General features: G+C 48.5%; 1 long non-coding RNA gene across 1 annotated transcript; it reads right to left on the reverse strand.

Moving 5' to 3' along the window:
• Positions 1–306: 306 nt before the first annotated feature.
• LOC309960191 lies at positions 307–6,911 on the reverse strand. Its single transcript, XR_014326125.1, has 3 exons — positions 6,641–6,911; positions 5,858–5,959; positions 307–399 (listed from the first exon to the last, which is right to left on the reverse strand). It is a non-coding gene; the product is annotated as an uncharacterized lncRNA (long non-coding RNA).
• Between the last annotated feature and the right edge of the window lie 21,060 nt (positions 6,912–27,971).

Raw genomic sequence — 27,971 nt, forward strand, 5'->3', positions numbered from 1 at the left:
CTTCATAAACAGGTACTTGGGGAGCAGGTTCCAAAGTGGAAGGGGTTTGAGAAATTTTCTTGGGTGATTCTTTTTTTTTTTCTTTTTTTTTTTTTTTATTCTTTTTGCTCTACGCGGGCCTGTCACTACTGTGGCCTTTCCCATTGCGGAACACAAGCTCCGGACGCGCAGGCTCCGCGGCCACGGCTCACGGGCTCAGCCGCTCCGCGGTATGTGGGATCTTCCCGGGCCGGGGCACGAACCCGTGTCCCCTGCATCGGCAGGCGGACTCTCAACCACTGCGCCACCAGGGAAGCCCTCTCTTGGGTGATTCTAATCCATTGTTGTTCACTGAAATCCACCAGCTCAATGGAAAAGATGTTTATGGAATTCTTTTTCCAGCATCATTAAAGCCAAATTCTGCATCAAACAGGTGAAAGAAGCATTATAATTAAATAAAAGCCATTTATAAATAAAGGTTTTGACAGGACCTACCCAGGACAACTGGGTTCTAATGCTGGTTTAGTCTCTAACTCACAGGATTTATACGGAGACACTTTCAATGCATTAATCTTGCTAATGATAATAGCTACTGTTAACTGAGTGGTTACTATGTGCCAGGCCAGTGTGCTGAAGGTTTTAAGTACATCATCCCATTTATTTTCACAACAGCTTAACAAAGCTGGAACTGTTCTGATGGCCTGCAGAGGTTAAGACATTAGCCTGAGGTCACACGGTGTGTGGTGGGAGAGCAGACTCACCACCACCCTCGGCCTGCCTTCATAGCCACTGCACTGATTACTGCTTGGTTCTCAGCTGTGGAAAGAGGAGATTGGACCATTGGGTCTGGATTCTCCATGCCTCCAGTGGATGCTGAGCCAATTAGCTAATTCTGACCTGAACTTATCGGGGGGCAGTAAAGACATAATTTAAGAAGTGCCAATCTTGCCTTACAGGGAAGAAGATAAGCCTGGGCAGGTTGAGGGACAGAGAGGGTAACAGGATTTTTCATCCTTCAAAGGGATGAGACTTCCTTAGGACTTCCTGTTATATCCCAATTGAATGTGAAAAATAAGCCCTTTCTCTCCAATAGACTTAGGGTCTCTAAAGAGTCCTGATGGTTGAATGCATATTATAGCCTGTCTCCTTTGATTACCTAAAAGACAGGCAATGGGAAGATAAAATATCTGTGTGCTGGCTCATTCAAGTTCACATTACGCCCTCCCAGAAAAGCAACTGCTGCTGTTAATACACTGTAGGAAGGGAATCAGGACAGGATGGCTGTCGGCCAAGGTGAAAGAGAGATACCAAGATCCAATGGGAGAGAAGAGACAATATACAATGGCGCAAACAAGCTGAGGGGTTTTCTTCTGCATCTTGAAGTTCCTTGGGGTTTAAGGAGACCACCTTTGGGTGGTTTTTGGTTCTCCTATATCTTCAGGGTTGGCATGGCTTAAAAAGGGGGCCGCTCAAATGGAATTGGGGTGAGAGAACACTGCTACCTAGAGTGGGCGGACCCATCAGCTGTCAGCGGCCATTTAAAATCCACTTCGGCTTGCAATCCTTACGCCGCTCACTTCCCCTGCGGAGGCAGAACAGCAAGATGTTTAAGAGCCAGGGTGAGCTCTGGAACCAGACAGCCAGAAAATGTGCTCCCTGTGGGTTTTTTCTGGGGCCCACTCAGCTTCCCCAGGAGAGAGAAGAATCTCATACAGCCAGATGAGATCAGGCCAGACTATCTCAGCTGATGAAGATTATTCTGAGGTGTGAAGGCTTTCCTAATCCTCTCACAACCCTCAAGTGGGCTCTGCCTTCTCCGTCCAGGTGAAGACGCTGCCCCTGGTGTGAATCGTGACAGCCTTGATTGTGGTTGGAGGGCATCAGGGGCTACTGCTCTGGAGGGACTCCCCACCAGTGCAGTCACCTGACTGCCTGCAGCGCAGTGGTTAGACTACAGGCTCTGGGCTCAAATTGACCTGGGTTCAAATTCTGTCTAAGCTACTTCCAGCTATGTTTCCTTAGGCATCATAAACTAACCACAACTTCCTTGCCTGTGAAATGAAATAAAATGAGCACATTCCTTATGTTTAGATTTGCCCAGGGTAACTTAATTTGTGGGCTCCAGTGCAAAATGAAAATGCAGGGTTCCTTGTTCAAAAAGCAAGAATGAGCTTTTCACCTTCTTCCGTGGTTTCTCTGTCCACCTGCCATGGAGTTTTTTATTTGCTGTTGAATGTTGTGCTCTCTCAGGCACAAGGATACTTGGCAGGCTAGCGCAGACCCTCACAGGAGCCCGGGGCCCGACCCCGAGAAAAAGCGAGCTGGGCCATGCGTTGGCCGAGGCTCCAAGCCCCCAGCACACGTTCCACTGTCTATCTAACTTTGTTAACAAGAGCTGAATTCAAATATAAAATTATTAAGCATTTCACGATGGTAACCCCAGAGCATTAAACCCCCAAGCATAGGCCCTTGTGAGTGTAGGCCTTGTGTGATTGTACTGGTTACACACCCGTGAAGCTGGCCCTGTATGTGCTTTAGCCTGGTCTCTGGTCTTTAGTAAGGCCTCAGTAAGTGGTCAGGAGAGAGAGCCCAGCTTTGTCCACAGCTTACCTTAGGAATCCCTGAACTTAAGCCCTCACTTGAGCTTTGCATTTCCTGGTTCATGGGAGAGTCAGGGAAGGTGTTATTACCACCTTTGTACAAATGGGGAAACTGAGGCCCAGAGAAAGGATAGGACTTGGCCATGTTCACCATGCAGGTGGTAACAGAATCAGAAGTGAATGGTGATCTCCAAATTGTCAGTCAGTGTTGAGCCTCTCAGGTTCAGCTCCCCCTCTGGCCTCTTACCTGGGATTGTGAGTGGCAACAGCTCATGCAGCTTCCTTCAGGAGCACAACCCCTGCCCCAGCTCCTACTAGCTTTCTGCACAAACCCTAGCTCAATGCCAGCCCACTCCAGAAAGATTTCCCTGCCAAGGACCTAACCATGGTATGTTTTTTTTTCCTATGCACATTCACCCCAAATTCAGTTATATGTAGTTTTATTTCCTGTGCTTTTTATATTACCAAACGAGCATATTTGTGGCTTATTAAATATTTTTAACCTTATTTATAATAGCTTCATAATATTCTATTTTAGGGAAACTCCATAATTTATTTGATAAATCCCCTATTGTTAGACACTCAGATTGTTTCAAATTATTTTTCAATTACTGAGGGGATGTACAAGTTCTAAACTGGGGATAATCACAGTACTGGTTCGTGGTTCATTGTGCTGATTAAATAAATTAATATAGGAATAGCATTTAGGAAATGAAACAAATAAGTATTGTATATGTGTTAGCTAAGGTTATTCTGTTAGGTCTATTATTTTGATAATACTGTAGTTGCTACCATTTTATACATACCTTTAAACACAAAAGTGACTATTTCCTGGGTCAGAGGGGAGAGAATTGTGAAGGCTGGCATAAAATATGTCCACAATTTATGGAGGGTGTGCCTTGCCACTGACAAGGGAGATCAAGGGGGGCAAGAGGTGGGGTGGGATTGAGCCCCAGGCTTTGGCTGGAAACATCTGTCACGATCTGACTGTGATGCCTTAGGATGTTTGGATGAGTTTGTTCACCTCAGGGCTGAAAAGAGGAAGCGTAGAAAGTGTGAAGACTTTTGAGAAGCTCCAGGAAGTATCTGTTAGCCCTGCCCAGAGACCAGTTTGCCCTCCAGCTCCGGATTGGTAAGTGGATATTTCCTCTGTTCTCTTGGCTCCTGCTATGACTAGTGAATTTGGGCCTTGGATACAAAGGCGTTGAGATAAAATTGGGTGGGACCATTGAGTCTTAGATAGCCAAAGATCTGCAATATTAGGCTGTCACTTCAGGTCAGCACTGGGTAGAGGAGCAGGGAATTAAGAGCTGCCTTTGTGGTTAGCCTGCCCCCATGCACCTCCTCTGCTTGCTGTCTTACATCATGGAGCTGTGACTTTGTAACTTAAAAATAATTTGTCTTGGGCTTCCCTGGTGGCACAGTAGTTGAGAGTCCGCCTGCTGATGCAGGGGACACGGGTTCGTGCCCCGGTCTGGGAAGATCCCACATGCCGCGGAGCAGCTGCGCCCGTGAGCCATGGCCGCTGAGCCTGCGCGTCCGGAGCCTGTGCTCCACAACAGGAGAGGCCACAACAGTGAGAGGCCCGCGTACCACAAAAAAATAAATAAATAAAATAAATTTGTCTTTAGGATGTCCCTTATACAACACAAATAACCAGGGGAGTTATGTATTTCATAGAAGGATAGAATCATAGAATTTCAGAGGTGAAAGGGAGCAAATTCCATCTGGTATTCTTCTAGAGCAGGAATTCTCAAACATTCAGTTGTCAGAATCCTACCTCAGAATTACCTGGGAGCTTGTTAAAAAGGTAGATTCCTGGGCCCACACTCAAGAGTCTGATTCAGTGGGTGTTGAGTGGGTCCCAGGAATTTTCCCCTTTAAGAATAACCCCAGATAATTCATGCTGATACAGGTGGGCTACACTCTGAGGAACTCTATTCTATAATATCCCTAGCAGGTTGGTTGCCTCTAGTGTTGGGGAGCTCACCACCTCAGAAGACAGACTATTCCATTTTAGAACAGTTCTGACCATAGAAAGTTCTGTCTTATGTGGAGCTGGAATCTGCCTCTGTGTAAATTCCACGCACGGGTCCTAATTCTGTCCATTAGAGCCATGCAGAAAAACTCCAATTCCTCTAGCCTTCTATGGGCAGGGGGACTTGAGAAATATGCACCCATAAGAGCTTGTGAGTCAAAGGTGCATTGTAAGGGAGCCCCTAGGTCTCTAAGCTGGCTGGGCTTTGAGAAACTCATTTCCCCTTCTCACTGGGGTGGATGTCTCCTTCCAAACCCAGGTGGAGGTGTCCCCAAATCAGAGGGCAGACTCCCTGGGAAGAAGGAAAGGTGACCTTGGGCAGCTCAGGGGCTGCAAAAATCAGTTCCTGTGATCTCAGGGGATGGTGGAGGTGGGGCGCATGCCTAGCCAGGTGCACTCGTGGGGAGTTCCACGACCTGGGTTCCAGCCCAGCTCTGCCTCTAAGCCCCCAACAGATTCTCAGCAAGTCCCTGCCCCCTTGTGCCTCAGTTTTCACATCTACACAACCATCCTTTCCAGTCCTCTGCAGTCTGAAATCCCATCTTTAAAGCCCGGTGCTCTCTGATCTGGCCTTGTCTTTGCTACTCTGGCAGGTTGTCTGGTGAGGGTGTCAGGAAGGGAGGTGTCAGCGTTCTCAGGAGAGAATCTCGAGACCAAGTCTGAGAAGGGGCACAGTCGCCATCCAGCAGAGTGGCTCTTGTGGGTGCAGGGTGGGGATGAGTCATGAAAAACGGAGGAGTGGACCTTAGTGGCCATTGTCTCTGGAGCCTGTGCTCCCAGGTCTAGAGGCCCCCTCCCTGTGGGGCTCTGTCTGAGGAGGGGAGCCCTCCAGGCTTCTGGGCTGCTGGAGGCTGGCTCGGGGAGACAGAGAATAGGAAAAGAAGGAGGGTCAAAGGGTCCTTATTCTACACCCCACCCTACCTCTCCGCTTGACCTACCTCCTTCCTTTGTTGGGAGATAACCTGAGGTTTTAGGCAAAGAGAACTCTGTGGGAGCACTGACTCTCCGTGGGTTCTTGGGAAGTTCCTCTCACCTCCCTGGGCCTCTGTTTCCTCATCTGTCCAATGGGCTAGCAGTGCTGACCTCATAGGGCTGCCCGTCATAGAAGACAACATCCATAAACCCCCTCTGTAAACTGGTACATGCCAGGAAGATGCCAGCTGCTGTCAGTCTATTTGTTCTCAGCTTGGTGTGCACAAAAGCAAGAAATCTCACTTAAGATGGATTTTGTCCTGTTCACCTGGGATTTTTTTCTCTGTATCCTGGGCATGATCTTCCGGGGAGCTGGTGGGAGAAGGGGCCATCTCAACAGGAAACTCTCCCCAGAGCTGCCGAGGTCTGACTAGGATTTAGAGAAAAACAATGGCTATCAAGAAATCTGGAGCCCCAGACCAACAACTCTGGGGTGAGAGGCCATGGCAGCCATGAGCAGAAACGGCCGCTGGGGAACATGCATGTGTAGGTTGTTAAAGCGTGAATGGCCGAGCTCAGGCGCGCTACGTGCACACATATCATCCGTGGACACTCACTTGTCATTACATACACCAGGTGCCTAGTATCCCTTCCCACAGCCCACACAGACCCAAAGGCTGACCCCAAAGGGTCCCCCAAAGGCAGAGGCTACAGGTCATTCCTGGGGAGGCACTTGACTAGGGCCACCAGTCAACGCTGATGGGGGGAGCTGGGCTGTTTCCCTCAACTGTCATGTTCTACTTGGTCGGGGAAGAACCCCTGGACCGGGAGGGAGAAATCCGAGATTCTAGTTCACCCATGGCACCAATTTCCTTACATGTTTTTAGAGATGCCACTTACCTTCTCTAGATCTCAGTTAACTTCTCTGTGAAATGGGTCCACAATCCCTTCTGAAAATGGCAGTAGGGCTCAAATGGAATATTCAATATGAAAGTGCTTTGAGAAAGCTGAAAAACCTGTGCACATGCAAGGAGGAGGGGAGGGGGAGAGGTGGGCAAGGGAGGAACAGACCCTGATGATTTCAGGTCACACCGTCAAGCCAGCCTCTCACCTGAGCATGTTTTCTCTTCACCACCCTCTCCAGGGTTTGGCAGAGATGATGACAAGGAGAAGGAGCAGGGCTTTCCTGGTGGCGCAGTGGTTGAGAGTCCGCCTGCCGATGCAGGGGACGCGGGTTCGTGCCCCGGTCTGGGAAGATCCCACATGCTGTAGAGCGGCTGGGCCCGTGAGCCATGGCCGCTGAGCCTGCGCGTCCATAGCCTGTGCTCTGCAATGGGAGAGGCCACAGCAGTGAGAAGCCTACGTACCACAAAAAAAAAAAAAAAAAGAGAAGGGGAAGCTGAAGCGTACACCCTGTGAGGAGCAGCAGAAGGCTGAGCAGGTGGTGAGGCTCCTGTGCCCTCTCAGTGTCAGAACAGTTAGGAAATGAGATTTGCCAGGGTCACAGCTCATGTGGAGCCTCTCTGGGGTGACTGTGCTGTCCCGGTTTGAGCTGCTCCTGGCAGGCAGATATCCTGGGATGAGGGAGGCTGGTTCTGCTCAGGCATAGAGGACCCAGGAAGGAAGCTGTTGGCCAACTGGAAAGTGACTTCAGCACTTGGTGAATGGACCGATCAATGTCACATGGCTGTAAACATGGATTCAAAGACCTCATACAAATTACTGAGTAGGGCTGAGAGGCTGGGGAAAAGGGGCTGTGGGCTTCATAGGGCATGCTTAGAGGATGCTGGCGCTGTGCCTAGACTGAGGAACTCTGCTCCTGATTCCTCTCCAGCCTCACCTTGGCTGGTCAGGGGAATGGCCCCAGCTGCATCTAAGGGTCATTTGTCTAAGTCCCGTGTCCAAGGAACAGCATTCCCAAATAACATTCTCCTTCTCCTCTGGCAATTTACCTTTGAAGCCTGTGTAGAAGCAGATTAATGGATGCAGCTGCCTTCTGCCTTGGGCAGCTCCTGGAAAAGTTTTAAAGTAGGAACAGTTTGATGCTGCCCCATCATTTTTCTCTGGTTGCTTCTTCCTCCTCTTTCCTCCCCGTGAAGCCTCTCAGTGATGGGGTGGTGGTGGTGGTAGGGGTGGGAGTGGAGGTTCTCCTTCCTTACACCTTTACCATACTGTCTGGAAAGAATCTGATAGCAGCCATTCATAGTTTAAGGTCAGAGACTTTGAGAAGCTAGTGTCAGAATTTGGACTAACATCTATATCTCTCTGTTGTGTGTTCCCTCCCCTGGTCTTTACTGCCCCAGGATGTCTTTTTTCCCCCTACTATGCCACGGGCATAGTGCTTAGAGCTGTTCTCAATTTTTTAATGTCATCCTCCAAACAACGCAGTAGGTCTGTAGTATCATTCTAAATTACAGATGAGAAAACAGGTTTAAGGAGCTCAAGAGACTTGCCCAAAGTTAACACAGCTGTGGGGTGGGTGGGTGTGGGGAGGATAGCTTCACATATGACTGTGTTTGACCATATTGCCTATCCACACATGAAACGTGAAAGCCCGACCCCATCCACTTAAAGGTTCACTGTCTCTCCCTCAGGATCTCCCCAGTCCCATCAACCTAACACAAATGAGCTACAATTATGTCAGGGCATCTTGGAATGAACTTGGCTGGACCAGAATCCTGTGGCATAAGCAGAGAGGAGGGGAGGGTAGAAGGATCCTTGCTGGCCCCAGGGGCAGGAGAGAGGGGCTTTGTTTCCAGCCCTGCCACTGAGCAGGTGGGGTACCTTGAGTACCTCTCTTACTGTGTTTATGGTTTAGTTTCTGCAACTGTAGCTCTAGAAATAAAAACTCACCAGGAAGTAAAACTTAGGTTTCCAGGATATTTGGCTCCATCTTCTGGACAGTACCAATCACTGCAACTTTTGCAGTGTGGTCATCCACTGTGGACATCTGGTAATGTTGAGTCTTCTGGGAAACTTCTGGTCACTGTGGGGATTAGGGGTGCCTGGGGCAGAACCAGAGCTGACCTGAAAGTCCAGAGAATTTCTGTGGCCTCTGGGTCACACTGGCCCTCTGCTGCTAGGGGCTGGGCAGAAATTCAGGGAGGGAGAAGCCCCAGTGCCAGAGTAGGAGGGACACTGGAGGCCACGGAGTCTAGCCCCACCAAAGGACAGGCAGGGACACTGAGGCCTGGGGAGAAGTAGGGCCTCACTCCAGGCTACACACATAGGTCTCCTGCTACCCAAATCCACTAGCCTGCTGTCTGCCTAGCTCCCTAGCAGCCCCCTTCTCCAAGGATTCCATCCCAGCTGGTCACTTCTTCTCATCCTCCTGAGACAGGACCATCTGCTTGATAAGCGCGCTGCTCCATCCACTTGCTCCCATGACAGCCCACCCTCTCCTGGTCCCAGCTCCAGCCCTGACTGGGTGGGGCGTCCTTCCACCTCTCCAAGCCAGGGCTTTCCTGGAGGAGGTGGGGGCATGGAAGGAAGAGGGAGGCAGAGACCTGCTTCTCCTCCAGCTTTGCCTCTCCTCCACTTCCAGCCCAGCCTCTCTCAACCTCAGTTTCCCCATCTGACACACAACCAACCACTACACCAGATTCCTGAGAAGATTAAGTGGATAGTTGGTGTGAAGGTGCTTTGTGAATTCTTGAGCCCTCTAAGAAAGTATTAAATTTCCAGACCTATGAGTCCTCCCTAAGCCACACAGGACCCCAGGTGCTAATTGGAACCCAATTAGCCCACAGGCTATGGGACCCTCCTCAGAGGAGGGAGATGAGCCGTTCTTCTAATCTCATGGCTTCAGGATCTGGGGCTTCCTTGCAGAGTCTAGGGTTGAACTCCCCCCTCCCACCCAGATTCTGCTTATTTCTGGAAGATGAGTGAGTCCCAGTCTAAGAGAGTTTCTTAGAGGCACTCCCACTGACCCAGAAGCTAGCCTTTGAAAGCCCAGGAGCTGTAATGGGAGAGGCAGAGGAGGATCAGTTTGCCCGGTGTCTTCCTTTCCCTTGTCTGGACATAAGGTCCATGGCCTCTAGTTTAGATGAGTGAGGGCCAGAGAAGCAGCTGAGGAAGAGGGGAAACCTTTCCCCGCTTGAGTCTTGAGCTCCCACTGCAGTCTTGATTTCGTTTGAACTTCAGAGTAATGGAGAAACTGGAGGCAAGAAGGGATGGTTGAGGTCATCCAGAGCAGCCCTGCCTTTCTTGCATACTCCCAAAGGTGGGGGGATCACTACCTTTCCTAGGAAGCCCAGTTCCTCCTAAGGCAGCTCTAACCCTTTGAAAAGTCCCGCTCAATAATGCTAGAGGGAAGTTCTGAGACCACCTGTACCACAGTCCCCTGGAGTGACTTGCTGAATTAAACCATCTGGGACAGGCCTGGAATCTGCATCTGTGAGCTCCAGGAGCCATTGGTCCACCTCTGTTGCCCCGGGAATGACAGCCCCCCACTCTCAGCACCTGCCCTGGACACAGTTCTGCCAACCCTTTCTGACAGGACATGATTTTCTCTTTTCTCAGCATTCTGCTCTGTCACTTCTTAGGTTCTTCTCTCTTTTTCCTGGTCTCCATGCCTGTTTCGTAAATAGAACATCATAGAATTTGGGGGCTAGAAGTGTTCTTAACAGAACACCTTATCCAACTCCTCATTTTATAGATGGGGTATTTGAGACCCAGAGAGGGCAGAGTCTTGCCCCAGGTCACACAGCTGTTCCATGGGAGCTAATAGGAGACACAATCCCATGACTCCTAGTGAGTGCCCTTCCTACTGTGCAGTTCTGTCCTGCTGTAAAAGCTGCGTTGTAGGGCGATGCCCATCCCAGACTCCTTCTTAGATGAAGCCATCGTGGTGTCATCACAGGACTCTCCCTGGCCAAAACTGACTGGACTGGGAGTGGTCATCTGAACTCTGAGCTGGGCCAGTCAGATTTTCTCTTGAAATAGAGTTGTTGCTGAGGGTCACAGATGCTATTGAGCCCTGGGGCTCAGAGGCCAAGCAGAGTCCAGTGTTGGGGGCTGGGGTGGCAATTTGTGTGCCACGCATGCTGAGGAGCAGGTAGATAAAGAGGGCCTGCGGAGAGAGACGGACCAGAGATGGGAGACGGTGCAATGCGAGAGAGGGAGAGGGAGAGGGGGGCCCTTAGAGGGCGAAAGAGATTGCAATAAACATCAGACAGAGACACACATACAGATGGAGAGAGACAGAGAGAGAGACACAGAGGGAGAGACTGGAATAGAGATGTGTGCGTGTGTGTGTGCGCGTGTGCGCGTGTGCGTGTGTGTGTGTGTGTGTGTGTGAGAGAGAGAGAGAGAGAGAGAGAGGGAGGGAGGGAGGGAGGGAGGGAGAGAGATATTGACTTAGAGAGACAGAGACAATGAAAGAGAAAAAGTCAAAGAGACAAAGACAGAGCCCCTGGCACTCGGTATTTTTCTGTTTTTTTCCCAAGGTCCAGCTGCCCCCCTGCCCTTGCTTGCCTTCCGTGAGATGCCCCGGAATCTCTCTCCAACCACCTTTACACTTGAGCGAGCTTCAGTGGGTTTCTGCCTCTGGCCATGATGCAATTCCCAACCAACCGGGCCCTGGAGGGGTTTCTGGGGAGGGGTGGGGCTCATAAGAAGCAAAGGCTACGTTCTGCTCATCAGACCAGCTGTCATTTCTCCTTACCTCCAGGACCTGGGCATGACTCTACTCCTTAGCAGATGCAGCAGAGCCACCGGCTCCCATGGTGGGCTGGTCTCCCATCAGCAGCAGTCTTCCTGGGAGCAGACTCCCTGCCTGTCCACAGCCGAGTTAACGAGGCCCACGCTGTGCTCATTGTCACCTCCAGGCCCATGTTCACTTGGCATCCTTCCCTTCCCAGGACTGTCCTCTCAGCCCAGGCCATGCCCCATTCACCTTTCCACTCCTCCAGGAAGCCTTCCTAACAGCCCATCTTGTGGCACACACGAATCCTTCCTTTTCTAAATGTTCACTGTACCTCTTCTCTCTCTCTTGTTCTTTAGTGCGTATCGCTCCAAAATTATGTCACATAAAGGGCTATTACGCTAAGTTATAAGCCCATCAAACTTACCACGTGAGTGGAAAAGGAAATCATTGAATTTGTATGTTTGGGACAATAAGAGCTATTCATAATATAGAAGGTTATTTGGATGCTGTGAATCTTCTAGCACTTGTTACTGAGTAACTCATTTGATCCTCACGACTGTTTACAAAACAGGAACTGGGGGTACAGAAAAGTCACTTGTTAAAAGGTCATGTCTATAGTCAAGGACAGAGGGCAAAGGAGATTTCATGACAGATTCCTCCCCCTTCCCACTTGGCTAGCCGCCACCTAACAGTCCACCACTGGGATTTTGTCCTTTTGTTTTAAAGCTGTAATGCCTGTCAAATACAGATTTTTTTTTTTTTTAAACAGAGGAAGAAAACATTTCCAGACCATCAAAAATTGCCTCCTTGAGAGACAGATATCTGAATAACCAGCACCCTCCTGTTTTCTGAGTGTGTCCTATGCAATGCTAGTTCCTTGGGATGTTAAGTAGGTTTTACTAAAAAAAAATTTTAAAAAAGACAAAGGCAATTCAGTGTGGGAAGCACCAGATTAAACTGCTGTCTTTGCAGCACGACTGCTCAGTGCCTTAGTGTGTTGCGGTGGGGGCGGGGGGCACTGCAGGTCTGTAAGAAGGGGAGAAATGTGCTATATTCACTAAACAAATTTGACCGTGACCTCTGTTGTTACAGATCACCTCTCAAATTAAGCTTCCATGGACCCTTTTTGTAGAAATGCTGCCTGAACTCACTGGATAACCCAGTCACCACTGACCACAGTTTCTAGTTTTTTAATGCTTCCTGTGGACACCTACCTGGCTGCCCTTCGTTTGCATTTGGTGGTGCTGCCTGCCAGGTGGCTTCTCAGGTAGACAAGGTTAACCCAAACTACTCGCATTCTTCTGCCTGGATTCCCTGTCATCAATCAGGTTCCTTCACAGGGTCAGGACTGTGGAACAGCTGGCCCCTTCTGTTCTTGCCTGACCGCATGCACTCACTCACTCTTTTAGAAAATGGTTTTAGCACCTCCAAGACCCTGGAGAGGTCCCTGAGGGGATCAGAGCCTGCTTCTGGCCTGGGCTCTGTTTGGGTGGATCAGATGGACACACAGGGAAGGGGGAGGGACACAGGATGGAGGGAGAGCTCACTTCCAGCTGGGGGGTGGGGTGGGGAAGCTGGGATTCTGGGAAGTTACCCAGGGAAGGTCCCCTCAGAGCTGGGCCTGGAAGGGCAACAAGAGGTAGAGTTTGTGGCCAAGAGCGGGCAGGACTCTTGGGGTATCTTGACAGGTACCTTGACCCCTCCCCCTCTCTGGCTGTGGAGAGTGGTAGAGCCCACAGTAGCTGCTAAGAAGGGGCTCCAGGAGGGTGGGACCACCAGGGTCCCCGGGTAGGAGGTACCCTCCTGTGCTCTCCTCTTCCATGGCTAACTTGAGAAGGAGGAAGCTTCTGTGTCTGGGACTCGGGGGGCCAGGTTTGTCTTGTTTTCACTGTACCCCCCACACCAGCAGAGGGACCCTCAGACCTTGCTGGGTGAATGGACGCACACCCTTTCTCCAGTCTTTTTCTCCCTGTGGTGCTTTCTGTTTGTCCAGGGACTTGTTCTGGCACCGGGCCATGAATCTACTGAGGAGCGAGCCCCTCCAGAAACTCGCTCATTTTCATGAAGACCTGAAGGTTCACAAGTGCGTTTACACAGGATCAAGTGTGTTGGAGCGTCAGAGTCGACTGAGCATCAGGAGGGTGTCCGGGTAGCCAGGATGGCAGCAGGTCAGGACTGTGGCCATGAGCCAGCCCATCAGCAGAGGGGCCTTCTACGTAAATATTTCTGAGTAACTTTGTAAATAATATATCAATCGTGGACAGCAGTCCCGCCTTATCCTCAGTTTCGCTTTCAGCAGTTTCCGTTACCCATGGTCAACTGAGCTCCAAAAATATTAGAAGGAAAATTCCAGAAGTAAATAACTCATAGGTTTTAAATTGCACGCTGTTCTGAGCAGTGTGGTGAAATCTTGTGTTGTCCCACTTCGCCCCACCCAGGACATGAACCATCCCTCTGTCTAGCTATTAGTCCATTAGTCACTCAGTAGCCAACTTCGTTATCAGATCACTTGTTGAGGTATCACGGTGCTTGTGTTCAAGTCACCCTTATTTTACTTACTAATGGCTGGAGCAGTGATGCTAGCAATTCGGATATGCCAAAGTGAAGCTGTAAAATGCTTCATTTAAGGGAAGAGGGGAAAGTTCTCAACTTATTAAGAAAAGATGAAATTGTATGCTGAGGTTGCTAAGATCTATGGTAAGAATGAATCTTCTATCTGTGCAATGGTAAAGAAGGAAAAAGAAATTCATGCTAGTTTTGCTGTGCACCTCAAATTGCGAAAGTTATGACCACAGTGCATGATAAGTGCTTAGCTAAAATGGAAAAGTCACTAAATCTGTCCAATAAGATGTTTTGAAAGAGCGAGGCCACATTGACATAACTTTTATTACAGTATATTGTTATAATAATTGTATTTTATTATTATTTATTGTTGTTAATCTTTTACTGTGCCTAATTTATAAGTTAAACTTTATCATAGGTATGTATGTATAGGAAAAAACAGTATATACAGGGTTCGGTACTATCCGTGGTTTCAGGCATCCACGGGGGGTCTTGGAATGGACCCCACGGGGTTAAGAAGGGACTCCTGTATCAGAAAGCACACAGGTTCTGGAATCCAGCTTGCTTCAAGTCCCAGGCCACTATGGCCAGGGTGAACCTGTTTATCCAACCTTTAACTCCTTCTACGTAGAATGAAGAGATTGTCTTTCTAAAAAGATGATTGTACTGAGTGAGACCAGGCTTGTCCAAGTCCTGTGCTAGTTAACCAGCTGCTGTCACCCAAGGAAAATGACCACCCTAAGGCCTTTCTGGACCCTGGGCCCTGTGACCACAGGTCCTCATGGGGTTTTAGTTCCACATTCTTTTTATGTTGCTCTGAAACCTGCTTCCCTGTAACACTGTCCCCTCTTTACACCGGGTTTTAATATTTCCCCCTGAGCCTTTCTCTGTGGGATGACAGCTTCTCAAATAACCTCAAGTGCGTCATGTCAGCAACTTGAGGCTTGGTTCCCACATCTGTAAGATGGCCATATTGTCAGAGCTTTCGGGGATTAGTCAAGGAATGTGTATACAAGTGTACGATGCACATGGACACAATATGTATAATACAGGTACATGCATTTCCGAGCACAGGGCCTGGCTCATGTGCTCATTAATTGAATGGCTGGCGTTTCGGATCCCATTGCCCTGGTCCACACCAAATTGATAAAATTCCTCACCAGGGGGATCAGAGGAGGCTTCCTGGAGCAGGTGGGACTTGAGCTGGGCTTTGAAGGACCGGAGAGTTTCCAAAAATATGCAAGAGTGGGCATGAGATTGGATGAGGTGGAGGGAGGTTTGGAATAGAGAAAAACAAGCGGAAAGTTTTGAGGTTTGCTCAGAGGACAGAGAGGAGGCCTGAGTTGTTGGTTTGTTGAGAGAACTAGAGGGAGATAAACCTGAAGGAACAGGGTATAGCCCTGGGATCATAAAAGGTAGAACTGGAGGAGGCCTGGAGGTCACCTGGCCCAGTGTCTTACCTGCAGTGGGAATACAAACAGGTGACTTGGTAGTAAGAAGAGAGCCTGGTCTGAGGCTCAGCTCTGCTGTGGGTTCTTGGATAAATTACATATCTACATCTCTGATCTGGATTTCTCCTCTTTGTGATGGAAATATCAATACTAATCCTTGCCCTGCCTACTCTGTAATTGTTAGGAGGGTTTCGTGAGCCTTGGGCTAAGGATTTACTAAGAGATGCTGGGCAAGCGGCGCTCATCTCCTCTGTGGGCCTTGATTTTACTGTTTGCAAAATGAAGACCCCGTCTGCCTCCAGGGTGCCAGAAGGCTGTGAGTCCAGCCAGGAGATCAGCACCCCAGAGGGGAGAGGAAGGTGACCTGGGAGGGCATGGGGGAGTGGAGGGGCTGCTGCTCTAGAAATAACCCGGGTTCTTCCCTTTTTTCCCACCCTCTTCTCAGAAAGGACCAGCCTATTTGGGTGGCTGCTGTGGGTCCCAAAGCTGGAATTCTGTCTCCTCCCCGTGGCATGGGTTACATAGCTTGCAGGTGACAAGCTCTGTGAGGGTTGAGAATCAGGCTCATCTGCCCTGCACACCTAGCCCCTGGGCATCCTGGCCCTTCCCGGAAGGAAGGGCTGGGGAGCCGTGCCTGTTCCTCCTCTCCCCCATCACCTCTCCATACCCTGCTGTTCTGACCACCCCTACTTCTTCTGTTAGCACTGGCACAACAGTTTCTAGAGTGCATCCTCCCCGCCCCCCCACTGTGAGGCACACCGGCCAGGACTCTTGGCCACATTTCATGGGCAGGGACACAGAAACTGAGCAAGGCCAAAGGACATGCCCTTCTGGTAGAACTAGAACTCCTACCTTGGTGTTCTTTGCACTGTGCTGGTGACTCTAAAAGTATGAGTATAAGAATCACATGGGGGCTTCCCTGTGGCGCAGTGGTTGAGAGTCCGCCTGCCGATGCAGGGGACACGGGTTTGTGCCCCGGTCTGGGAAGATCCCATGTGCCGCAGAGCGGCTGGGCCCGTGAGCCATGGCCTCTGAGCCTGCGCATCCGGAGCCTGTGCTCCGCAATGGGAGAGGCCACAACAGTGAGAGGCCCACATACCTCAAAAAAAAAAAAAAAAAAAGAAAAAGAAAAAAAAAGAATCACATGGGACTTAGCTAAAATGCAGACTCCTAGACCATCATCCCTGGAGAGCAGATCTGGAGCAACTTCAGTGGTGCCTGAGCATCTGTATTTTTTTTTTAAATTGAAGTAGAGTCGATTTACAATGTTGTGTTAATTACTGTTGTATAACAAAGTGATTCAGTTATACATACATATATGTTCTTTTTTTAAATATTCTTTTCCATTATGGTTTATCATAGGATATTGAACATAGTTCTCTGTTCCATACAGTAGGACCTTGCTGCTTATCCATTCCATATAAAAGCCTATATCTGCTAACTCCAACCTCCCACTCCATCCCTCCCCCAAGCCCCTCCCCCTTGGCAAGCACCAGTCTGTTCTCTATGTCCGTGATTCTGTTTCTCTTTCACAGATAGGTTCATTTGTATCATATTTTAGATTCCACATTTAAGGATGTCTTATGGTATTTGTCTTTCTCCTTCTGACTTACTTCACTTAGTATGATCATCTCTAGTTTCATCCATGTTGCGGCAAATGGCATTATTTCATTCTTTTTTATGGCTGAGTGTAAGTACTCCATTGTGTATATGTGCCACATCTTCTTTATCCATTCATCTGTTGATGGACATTTAGGTTTTTTCCATGTCTTGACTATTGTGAATAGTGCTGTTATGAACATAGGGGTGCACGTATCTTTTTGAATTATAGCTTTGTCTGGATATATGCTCAGGAGTGGGATTGCTGGATCATATGGTAGTTCTATTTTTAGTTTTCTGAGGAACCTCCACACTGTTTTCTACAGTGACTGCACCAACTTACATTCCCACCGACAGTGTGGCAGGGTTCCTTTTTCTCACACCCTCTCCAGCATTTGTTATTTGTAGACTTTTTAATGATGGCCATTCTGAGTGGTGTGAGGTGGTACCTCACTGTAGTTTTGATTTGCATTTCTCTAATAATTAGCACAGCATCTTTATTTTTGACAAGCACTCAGGGATGATGGTACATCCCAGAACTTGACCCCTGCACTGTACCTCACCTTCTAAACCCTAGAGGTGCAGTGTGGTGAGAGGAGAGGTCCAGAGGGAAAAACCCTTTATTGAGTTCTCACCGTGTCAGGTAGTTTGCATGTATTATCCCCCTAGAAGGAGACCTTGTTATTCCCATTTCACAGATGAGAAAATTTAGGCGTGGGGAGGTTAAATAGTTTACCCAAAGTCTGACAGCTGATAAATAGAAAATCCAGGCTTTGGACTTGAGTCTTATAGCTCCAGAGCTCAAATCTCTTCCACCCACAACTTTCCAATGGAGTTAGCTGCATGCTGCCCCATCCCATTTCTAGTGTTCCCACTCCGTCTTTTCCAGCTGGGATTAAAGATACCCAGCCAGTGGGAAAGGTGTCTTTTCCTGCAAAACTCCAGCAGGTGGCAGTGCTGGACTGAGTATGTGGGTAAGGAGCCGGAGAAGCTAATTGGAGGACTATCCTCGATTGTTTTCTTCAAGTGGTTTTGCAGCCTCTTTCCCTCCCACATTCTAGGCTATCCGGTTTGCATTTGCTGAGCTGGTGCTGTTTGTTACCTCAGGTCTGATCTTCGTGGCTGGGCTGCCCCAGGAATTCCGAATCTCCCCGAGCCGCTGGAAGAAACCAAGCTGCAGCTGTGGTTTACATTTGCCCAGTATACGTTTGGCGCCCTTTCTATGCATTACCTTGTTTAATACTCGCTACCCCCCAAACCCTCTCGAGTTAGGTGCTATCACGTCACCCGTTTGTTCAGAGGAGGAAACTGGAGCTCCGAGAAGCTAAGCCACCTGGTGGAGGTAAAGATGCTGGTTCAGTGACAGAGCCAGGCTTGGACCTGCAAGTTTCTGTCTTCAGAGCTGTGCCCATAATCATTACGCTCTCATTTGTACTGATGGGGAAACTGACCTGTGGAGAAGGAAGAGACCTGTTCCTGGGAATTAGTGGCAGTGCTGGCACGAGAGTCCGGGCCATCTCATAATTCCGGGCCTCCTCTTACTCTTGTGCTCCCATAGCTGTGGGTGAGGGCCTGGACAGCGGGGACTCCCCACCCCTACCCTCTTCAGGCACAGGATGCTAGGCTGGTGCTGTGTTCAGAGCCGGGCTGGGGTGGCCGGGAGCATGGCATTGTGGGGCAGCGACTTTGTCAGTCCTGTCACCATGTGTCCTCCACTCCTAGCATGGTCTGGCATACAGTCGGTGCTCAATTAATATTTATGGAGGGAATGGACATTCTCCCTCTTTGTCTTCTCAGGCCGTCTTCCCTGGCTGCTCAGCTCTCAGCCCACAGGTGTTCCTCCTCCATGGGGTCCTCTAGCCCTGCAGGGGGTGTGCATTTTGTTTCTTAGCACAGACTGTCTCCTTGTTCTTCAACTTTCCAGATCAGTCCTTTATCTGCCCTGCCTCCACTCCAGATGGAAAGACCCTAGGGAACAGTCTCTCATATTCCTGTGTGTATGCTTCGCAGTGTCTAGCCCAAGGTTGAATATAAAATTAGCTGTATATGAAAACAACAGTCTCTGTTTTATCCAAGCAGTACATATTCACTGTTGCCAAAGAGAAAATAAGCCAAAGGAAGAAAATTAAAATCACCCGCACGATAACAGAGTCCTTCTTTTCAATGGTATTTTAGTGGAACTGTTTTTCTCTTTCTCTTTTTATTACGCAAGAAATACATATTTATTGTACAAACACAAAAAATACAGATAAGCAGAAACAAATATTTTAATTCACTTGAAATACCACTTCATAAGCTTGTCAAGAATTCTATTAACAATCATAATGGCAATAACCACCTCTATATGCTGAGGGTCTGCTGTGTACTAGCCACTTCATATAATTTTTAAGAACTTTATTGAGGTATGATTTATATAAAATCATAAAATCCACCCATTTTAATTAATGAGTCATCTTAATGAAGAGACTTTTAAGTAAATTTGCAGAGTTGTGCAGCCATCAGCATAGTCCAGTTTTAGAATACTTTCATTGCCCCAATAAAATCCCTCAGGCCCGGTCACACTTAATCCCCATTGCCAACCCTCAGCCCCAGGCAACCACTAATCTATTTGCTGGTTCCATAGTTTTGCCTTTTCTGGACATTTCATATAAATGGAACAATGCACTGGGTGGTCTTTTGTGTTTCATCCATATACGGATGATGTTAGATGCAGCCTTTCATTTATAGATGAGGAAACTGAGGTCTGGAGAGGGTAAGTGACTTGTTGGAAGTCACCACTGGAGGAGAGAGTGGAGTAGCCAGGACTCAGCTGAGGTCTGTCTGGCCCACCATCTTCCAACACCTTGTCATTGGGACATGACTTTTCACGTTCTAGCCTGCGCAACTGCATGTTCATATATATTTATTTCTCCCAAAGGGTTGATCTCTATGTATTGTTTTGCCACTTTCTTTTTCACTTAATAATAGGTTGTGAGCATGTTTCCATGTGAATAAGCATACATTTACAAGTGCCCCAGTAGATTCTTGGCAAGTACGGGGCAGTGTTAAGGCTTTGGAGCCTCCAGTGGCTGGGGTTCAATACCAATTCTGCCACTTATTAGCCATATGACTTTGGGAAAGTTACTTAAAATCTTTGTGCCTCAGTTTCCTAGTTTGTAAAAGGAGATAGTAGTGTTGGCTGACTTCATCCAGCTGCCATGAGGACTGAATGAGCTAATACAGCCCACGTGGTACCAGGCACGGCTCAGACCCTGCCAGCGTGTTTGCTGCAGTTTTTGAACTAATGAGTGAACCCCTGCTTTTGCACATCGATTTCAGCCTGGAAGCTGGCGTTGGGGATGGGGTATCTCCTTACTCCACTGACCAGCCAGAGAAGGTCACGCTGCCTCCTCCACAGCTGGAATCTCAGCTGTCTCTCTGTGGATTAGTGGAGGAATGGCCTGAAGAGGTTGGGAAATGGACAAACTAATTCCAGCTGGAAATCCCTTCCTGGGGAGTTTAGGAACTGAGCTCCAGAGCTGGGAAAAGTGTTGGGATCTGCTCCAAATTATGAGGGAGACAGACCCCAGGGCTCATGGGGTTGGGAAGGGGTCAGCTCCCTGCCCTGGCCCACTTGAGTCCAGGCAGTACCTTCCTGAGGCTTCTGCTTGCTGGTATGCAGGAGCCAGAATACTGTTCTAGCACCATCCGTCTGCCTGCAATTAGTGAAACAGAGGCACACATGCTGGTTTGCAGATTGTGGATGGGAGGGCAGGATGTGGTAGGAAACAGCTCACCAACTTGAGATGTGGGGATGGCATTTGTCTGTGTTCCCCGATGATTTGGCACCGACGCTGCTGGGCACTCATATGGGGTTGGCAGCCTTGGAAAAACCCTGTAGGGCCCTTTCCTTCAGTTGGGTCAGAGGTGAGGTCACCAGCTTTGCCCTCTGGGCAGTAGGGTCAGCGACGCCAGAGCAGGACACCAGGTATACCCTGGGGGTGGGGCATGGAGCTGAGGACAGTGGCCAGAAGAGGTGAGGAACCAGGAGATTGGCAAGGGGCCTGAGCCCCGGGGAAAGCTCGGGCTGCAGTGGTGGAGCTCAACCCCAGGGACTCAGAGGAGAACCTGCTGGTGCCTGCGGCAGCGCGTGAAACGGACAGAAACAATCTAAAGAGTTCCCATGGAAATACAGGTTTCTGAATCTTCTTGGAAAACTAGAAATTCAGCAGCACAGCCTACATTTCTGCAAGGCAGCACCCCCGACTGAGGCTGTGTGCTGGCTGCCCCTTTTGGACAAGGTATCCACTCTCCGGTCTGCTACCATCCCCATTATTCCCCATCTTCGTCCAGCCCAGAAGCCCAGTGCCATAGCCATTCATCCACCTGCACTGGACCAGTTTCATCTTTTTGAGTTGGTGACCTTTGGCCTGAGGATGCTGTGCTGAGGACCTGGATCCCAACTTAGGGAGCTCAGGGGGCTCTGGAGGCGATGACTCCAAGCTGAGACCTGAAGATCCAGCCTGTCCTAAGGTGAGTGCTCCAGGCAGAAGGTACAGCAAGTGCAAAGGCCCTGAGGCAGGAAAAGGCTTTCTGTGCTCCTGGAACTCCTGAAGTGGAGTGCTCAAGACAGACTACATGGGCTTCCCTGGTGGTGCAGTGGTTGAGAGTCCACCTGCCGGTGCAGGGGGTATGGGTTCGTGCCCCGTTCTGGGAGGATCCCGCATGCCGTGGAGTGGCTGGGCCCGTGGGCCATGGCTGCTGAGCCTGCGCGTCCGGAGCCTGTGCTCTGCGGCGGGAGAGGCCACGGCAGTGAGAGGCCCGCATACCGCAAAAAAAATAATAAAAATAAAAATAAGACAGACTACACATCAGGAGGAGAAGAGAGAACCTCCTGGAACAAGTTAGAAAGCTATCCCAGATGGGATAAGATAGGACAAACAAGAAAAGCCCACTGTGGATGCTACAAGAGGACAGAGCTGTCAGAGGCTGAATGGGATGGGTGGCCAAAGGGCTCCTAAAGTGTCTCTGCCCTGAGGCTGACCTGGTTCTCAGGGATGGGTGAAAATTGCTGGGTTCTGCCCACACCTATTTCTGACCATCAGAGGAATTTCTGCCCTCCCCTCTCACTGGGGCTTTTAGTAAGCCATCCCCACTCAGTGGAATCTGAGCCTCCCTTACCAGTCCTGGTCTCATTGGTGGGATCCGACGTCAAGGCCAGAGCTGGGCTGCCCCCCAGCCCTGAGTCTGGGAGGGCAGCTCCTGCACAGCCAAGCCTTCTGCAGCCTGACAGGCCCCAGGAGCCCGCCCACCTAGTGTGCGAGTGGATTCAGGGCATGGGGTCTGGCGAGTAGGGGGAAGCAGAGTCAGGGTGCAGTGGAGCTGCCCTTTGGGGTCCCTTTTGGACTCTCTAAATGGGAGGGGAGAAGGCAACTCAGCTGACCTCTGTGTCTTTGTGGCTTTCTCCCCTGGGCCCCAAAGAGGCAGCTAGACCCAGTCCTGCTGGGCAAGGAGCAGGGTCCTGAGCCTGCAGGGGTTGGGGATGGGGCGTGCTGCGGGAGGACTTGCCCTCCCTTGGGGCTGTTCTGAGTTTTGGGTACTTCCTGGGATCTCAGGGAACACAGAGGCCCTTTTCATCGCCTGTTTTAAATATAACTTAATTTTCTCTAATTATGAAAGAAAGGCATGTTTATTACAGAAAATATGGACAAGAACAGAGAAAAATTACTACCAAGGTTAGACTAAGACCCTTTTAGTCCATATGTTTCTGCAGGGTGCACTCACACGGGTGTGACATGGGCTGTGCGAGCTGTGGACGGTGAGGGGCACTTTAGAGTTGGACAACCTGGGTTCAAAACCTGGTTCTGACACTTGGTAGTTGCATGGCCTTCAGGGAGCTGCTTGATTTCCTTGTGCCTCAGTTTCCTGATCTGTGAAATGGGGAAAATGGCATCACCTTCCTCATGGGATGATGCAGGTCACACCATTTTATGACTTGTTTTTTTCACTTTGCAACTATAGTCAATATGGATTTTATTCCATAAATCTAGGCATGTAAGAAGAGGCAGATTAGCTCTTTAAGGCAAATCTTTTCTCCTTCTGCCTATCCACCCTGCCCCACTGGTGGGCTCCCCATGTCCGTACCTTGGGTCTCCCTAGAACTGGCCTGGAAATCGTGAGTCTTGTCCCAGGTTCTTTGCATGTGCTGGACTGTGGGCTCATTGCCAGATGTTCCTTGATGGTGGGCCTGCTGCAGTTTCTGTGCTTGGTTTGCCAAGGGGACCTTGGTCAAGACGGGGCAGGGCTGGGGCTGGAACTGGGGGAGAGCCCCCTGGGGCAGGCTGCTGCCACGCCTCTGGGGCCACCATCTGCCTCTGGTGCAGTCAGGGGATGGGACACAGGGAAAGGGAGGAGGGGCAGAGATCCCGCAAACCTTTCTCGCCCTCTCTCCTCTCACCTCTTTCTCTCCCTATCAACAGCTTCTCCCTTTCCCCTGCAGATTGCCCCAGTGACTCTAGAATTTAGAACAAAAACCCGGAAGGGAGGCTGCGTTGCATCACCAATCTCCCCTGACGCCAGTGAGCAGCACAGCCTTGGCCTGTGTGGGCGAGGAAGATACGTAGGGAGAACAAGCTACAATAGTTCCTCTTCTTCCTGATTTTTCTTCAGAGTGGCAATGAGCACCAGTGAATATCTCAATTTATTATTCTACTGTGACTGTTTTCTAAATGTAATTAAGAATTCTTTTGTACAAGGTAACCTTTATTAGCTTCAAGATATTCCAATATGTAGGTATTTCCAGTTTCCCCAATGCTTTCCTATTACATGTAACTAGAATGAACATTCTTATACCTAAAATGCAGATGGATCTCTGATGTTTTCTCATAATTCCTGGCAGTAGGATTACTGGGTCAAAGAGCTATCTTAAAAAAATTATTTTATTTATTTATTTTAAAAAATTGTGGTTAGAACAGATAACATGAGACCTACCCTCTTAACAAATTTTTAAGTATACATACAGTATAGTAAACTATAGGTACAGGTTGTACAGCAGATCTCTAGAACCTACTCATCTTGCATAACCGAAACTTTTTTTTTTAAACTGCTGTGGAGATAGGCAATCTATGGGAGCATAACCAAAGCTTTACACTTGCTGGACGGCACCCACTATATCCTTCTGCCTTCAGCCCCTCATCTGGCTTGTTTTTAGGTATTTGGTGTTTTGGGTTTTTTTGTCCTCCAGACAGTTGTGTGAATTCCAGGTCAGCCAGCAATACACAAGAGTCCTAAGTTCTTCTCAGGTATCAGAGGGGAATTTTTGCCTAGCTCCAGGGACTTCACAGGCTTGACTCTTGGGATGCAGTGGCTTCTTTCTTTGAGGTGTACTGAAAGCTTCATGGAGCCCAGCAGTGAAATCCCCCTGGTCAATAGCACCGTCCCTGGCTGTCTTCCCCCACAATAGCACCTGGAGCTCACCTCACCTGGGCCTAGTGATGGGGAAGAGAACACATTAGGTCCTTAGGAAGCAGATGCTGTTGGCATAACCCTGGGGTGGCCCCTGGTGAGGGAGAAGCTCTTGAAGGATGCACGCGTCTGCTTCATGTCAGGGAAAGGGCACAGTTAGGCTGATGGCCTGGAGTTCTGATGGCCAGTTTGGGACATTGTGGGGAGGGAAGGCTCCCTGAACAACAAATGCTCATTCCTTCATTCTTAGAATTGAGTAGCTTTGTAGCTGAAACTCGGCCTCTGTACATCGGTACTGAATTGAACCTCGGAGACAGAGTTTTGGGTGAAGTAGAAAAGAATAGCTTTATTGTTTTGCCAGGCAAAGGGGACCACAGGGGGCTTAATGCCCTCAAAACTGTGTGTCCCGACCTGGAGGGGGTAGTGAGGAGTTTGATAGTAATGGCTCAAAGAGGGCGTGATTAGCTCGTGGACATTCTTCTGATTGGTTGGTGGTGAGGTAAATGGGAGTCAGCATCACCAACCTTCTGGTTCCAAAGGGTCTGAGGTTTGCGGGCTTGTGGGAAGTATGCGGTTAACTTCTTCCATCTGGTGAGGGTTTCAGTAGCAGCAAAACAGCTCAAAGATATTGTTATGTGTATCCCTGGAGGGGGAACCAGGACCCTGCCCCAAGACTGCACTATTGTTTCTGGACTGCTCCTCCCTTGTCTCCACATCCCCTCCCTTCCCTGATTAGCAACTGTTTGAACCTGCCCTTTGGAACTCAGGGAAGGTCATGGAGGCTGAATGAAGTCTATTTCCTACAAGCAAGAAACAGGGGACACGGAAAGGCTTTTGTGCACAGGAGCCCCACAGGATCCTGCTTGGGTTTAACTTTTTCCCTTCTAACATTTTTTCTCTGTAGTTGCTTCCAGATGCCCATTTGCAAATGGAATGGGTCTATGATGGAATTTTCATTTGTCTGTGGCAAACTGAGAAAGAAAAAAAAGAACTGGGAGTGAATTTTTAATGAGGCTAGGTTTATTTAATTTCAAGGACTGTCTTTTATTCGAGGCAATGACCTTCCTTTTGTTGTTAAAATGTTCTTTCTTTTATGAAATGATTATGAAAGTAGATGGCGTTTTCTTTTACTCTCCCCACTTTGCAATTTAAAAGGCTGGAAGTTCTATGTGGGGACTTTTCCGTGCATGCCCCCCTCCCAACTTTTGTGTTTGTGAGTAGGTTTAACTAGTCGATTAAAATCTAGAGTCCACAGATAAGTCCTTTCCAGGGTGACCCTCGCCCATGGCTTTATTTCTCGTCATATTGGCTTTTATCAACAAACTCTTCATTCAGCAAATCTTTTTTTTTTTTTTTTTAGGTTTCTCCTAGGACTTTTTTTTTTTTTTTTAACATCTTTATTGGGGTATAATTGTTTTACAATGGTGTGTTAGTTTCTGCTTTATAACAAAGTGAATCAGTCATACATAAACATATGTTCCCATATGTCTTCCCTGTTGCGTCTCCCTCCCTCCCACCCTCCCTATCCCACCCCTCCAGGCTGTCACAAAGCACCAAGCCAATATCCCTGTGCCATGCGGCTGCTTCCCACTAGCTATCTACCTTACTACGTTTGTTAGTGTGTATATGCCCATGACTCTCTCTCGCCCTGTCACAGCTCACCCTTCCCCCTCCCCATAACCTCAAGTCCCTTCTCTAGGAGGTCTGCGTCTTTATTCCTGCTTTACCCCTAGGTTCTTCATGACATTTTTTTTCTTAAATTCCATATATATGTGTTAGCATACGGTATTTGTCTTTTTCTTTCTGACTTACTTCACTCTGTATGACAGACTCTAGGTCTATCCACCTCATTACAAATAGCTCAATTTCGTTTCTTTTTATGGCTGAGTAATATTCCATTGTATATATGTGCCACATCTTCTTTATCCATTCATCCAATGACGGGCACTTAGGTTGTTTCCATCTCCGGGCTATTGTAAATAGAGCTGCAATGAACATTTTGGTACATGACTCTTTTTGAATTTTGGTTTTCTCAGGGTATATGCCCAGTAGTGGGATTGCTGGGTCATATGGTAGTTCTATTTGTAGTTTTTTAAGGAACCTCCATACTGTTCTCCATAGTGGCTGAACCAATTCACATTCCCACCAGCAGTGCAAGAGTGTTCCCTTTTCTCCACACCCTCTCCAGCATTTATTGTTTCTAGATTTTTTGATGATGGCCATTCTGACTGGTGTGAGATGATATCTCATTGTAGTTTTGATTTGCATTTCTCTAATGATTAATGATGTTGAGCATTCTTTCATGTGTTTGTTGGCAGTCTGTATATCTTCTTTGGAGAAATGTCTATTTAGGTCTTCTGCCCATTTTTGGATTGGGTTGTTTGTTTTCTTGTTATTGAGCTGCATGAGCTGCTTGTAAATTTTGGAGATTAATCCTTTGTCGGTTGCTTCATTTGCAAATATTTTCTCCCATTCTGAGGGTTGTCTTTTGGTCCTGTTTATGGTTTCCTTTGCTGTGCAAAAGCTTTGAAGTTTCATTAGGTCCCATTTGTTTATTTTTGTTTTTATTTCCATTACTCTAGGAGGTGGGTCAGAAAGGATCTTGCTGTGATTTATGTCATAGAGTGTTCTGCCTATGTTTTCCTCTAAGAGTTTGATAGTTTCTGGCCTTACATTTAGGTCTTTAATCCATTTTGAGCTTATTTTTGTGTATGGTGTTAGGGAGTGATCTAATCTCATACTTTTACATGTACCTGTCCAGTTTTCCCAGCACCACTTATTGAAGAGGCTGTCCTTTCTCCATTGTACATTACTGCCACCTTTATCAAAGATAAGGTGTCCATATGTGCATGGGTTTATCTCTGGGCTTTCTATCCTGTTCCATTGATCTATCTTTCTGTTTTTGTGCCAGTACCATACCGTCTTGATAACTGTAGCTTTGTAGTATAGTCTGAAGTCAGGGAGCCTGATTCCTCCAGTTCCTTCTTTCGTTCTCAAGATTGCTTTGGCTATTCGGGGTCTTTTGTGTTTCCATACAAATTGTGAAATTTTTTGTTCTAGTTCTGTGAAAAATGCCAGTGGTAGTTTGATAGGGATTGCATTGAATCTATAGATTGCTTTGGGTATTCAGCAAATCTTAAGAGCCCACCACACTGTGTGCCAGGCCTTGTCCCAGGAGCTATGGTGGTGGGCCTGGCTGCTGCGGGAGGGGTCACACTTGGCTAAGCTTCTCAAGATCTTGACCCTCCTGTAGTAGGCTGAAAATTACCTTTCAAGAGGTATCTGTGTCAAATCTCTGGAACTTGTAAATGGACCTCATTTTGCAGACACTGCGATTGAGTTAAGGATCTTGAGAGGGGCATTTATCCTGGACTATCCAGTGGGCCCTCAATGCAATCACATATATCCTTATAAGAGAGAGGCAGAGGGAATTTTGAGACACACGCAGAAGAAGAGAAGGTGATGTGAGGATGGAGGCCGTGATGGAGTGATGTGGTCTCAAGCCAAGGAACGCCTGCAGCCACCAGGAGCTGGAAGAGAGAACAGATTCTCCCCTGGAGCCTCTGGAGGGAAGGTCAACAAAATCAGGTGACCCTTGCTCTTGGAGTTCTGGCCTCCAGAATTGTGAAAGAATTCCTGTTTTGTTTTGTTTTTTTGCGGTACGCGGGCCTCTCACTGTTGTGGCCTCTCCCGTTGCGGAGCACAGGCTCCGGATGCGCAGGCTCAGCGGCCATGGCCCA

The sequence above is a fragment of the Leucopleurus acutus genome, assembly GCF_964270905.1.
Source record: "Leucopleurus acutus genome assembly, chromosome: 3".
Classification (NCBI taxonomy): domain Eukaryota; kingdom Metazoa; phylum Chordata; class Mammalia; order Artiodactyla; family Delphinidae; genus Leucopleurus; species Leucopleurus acutus.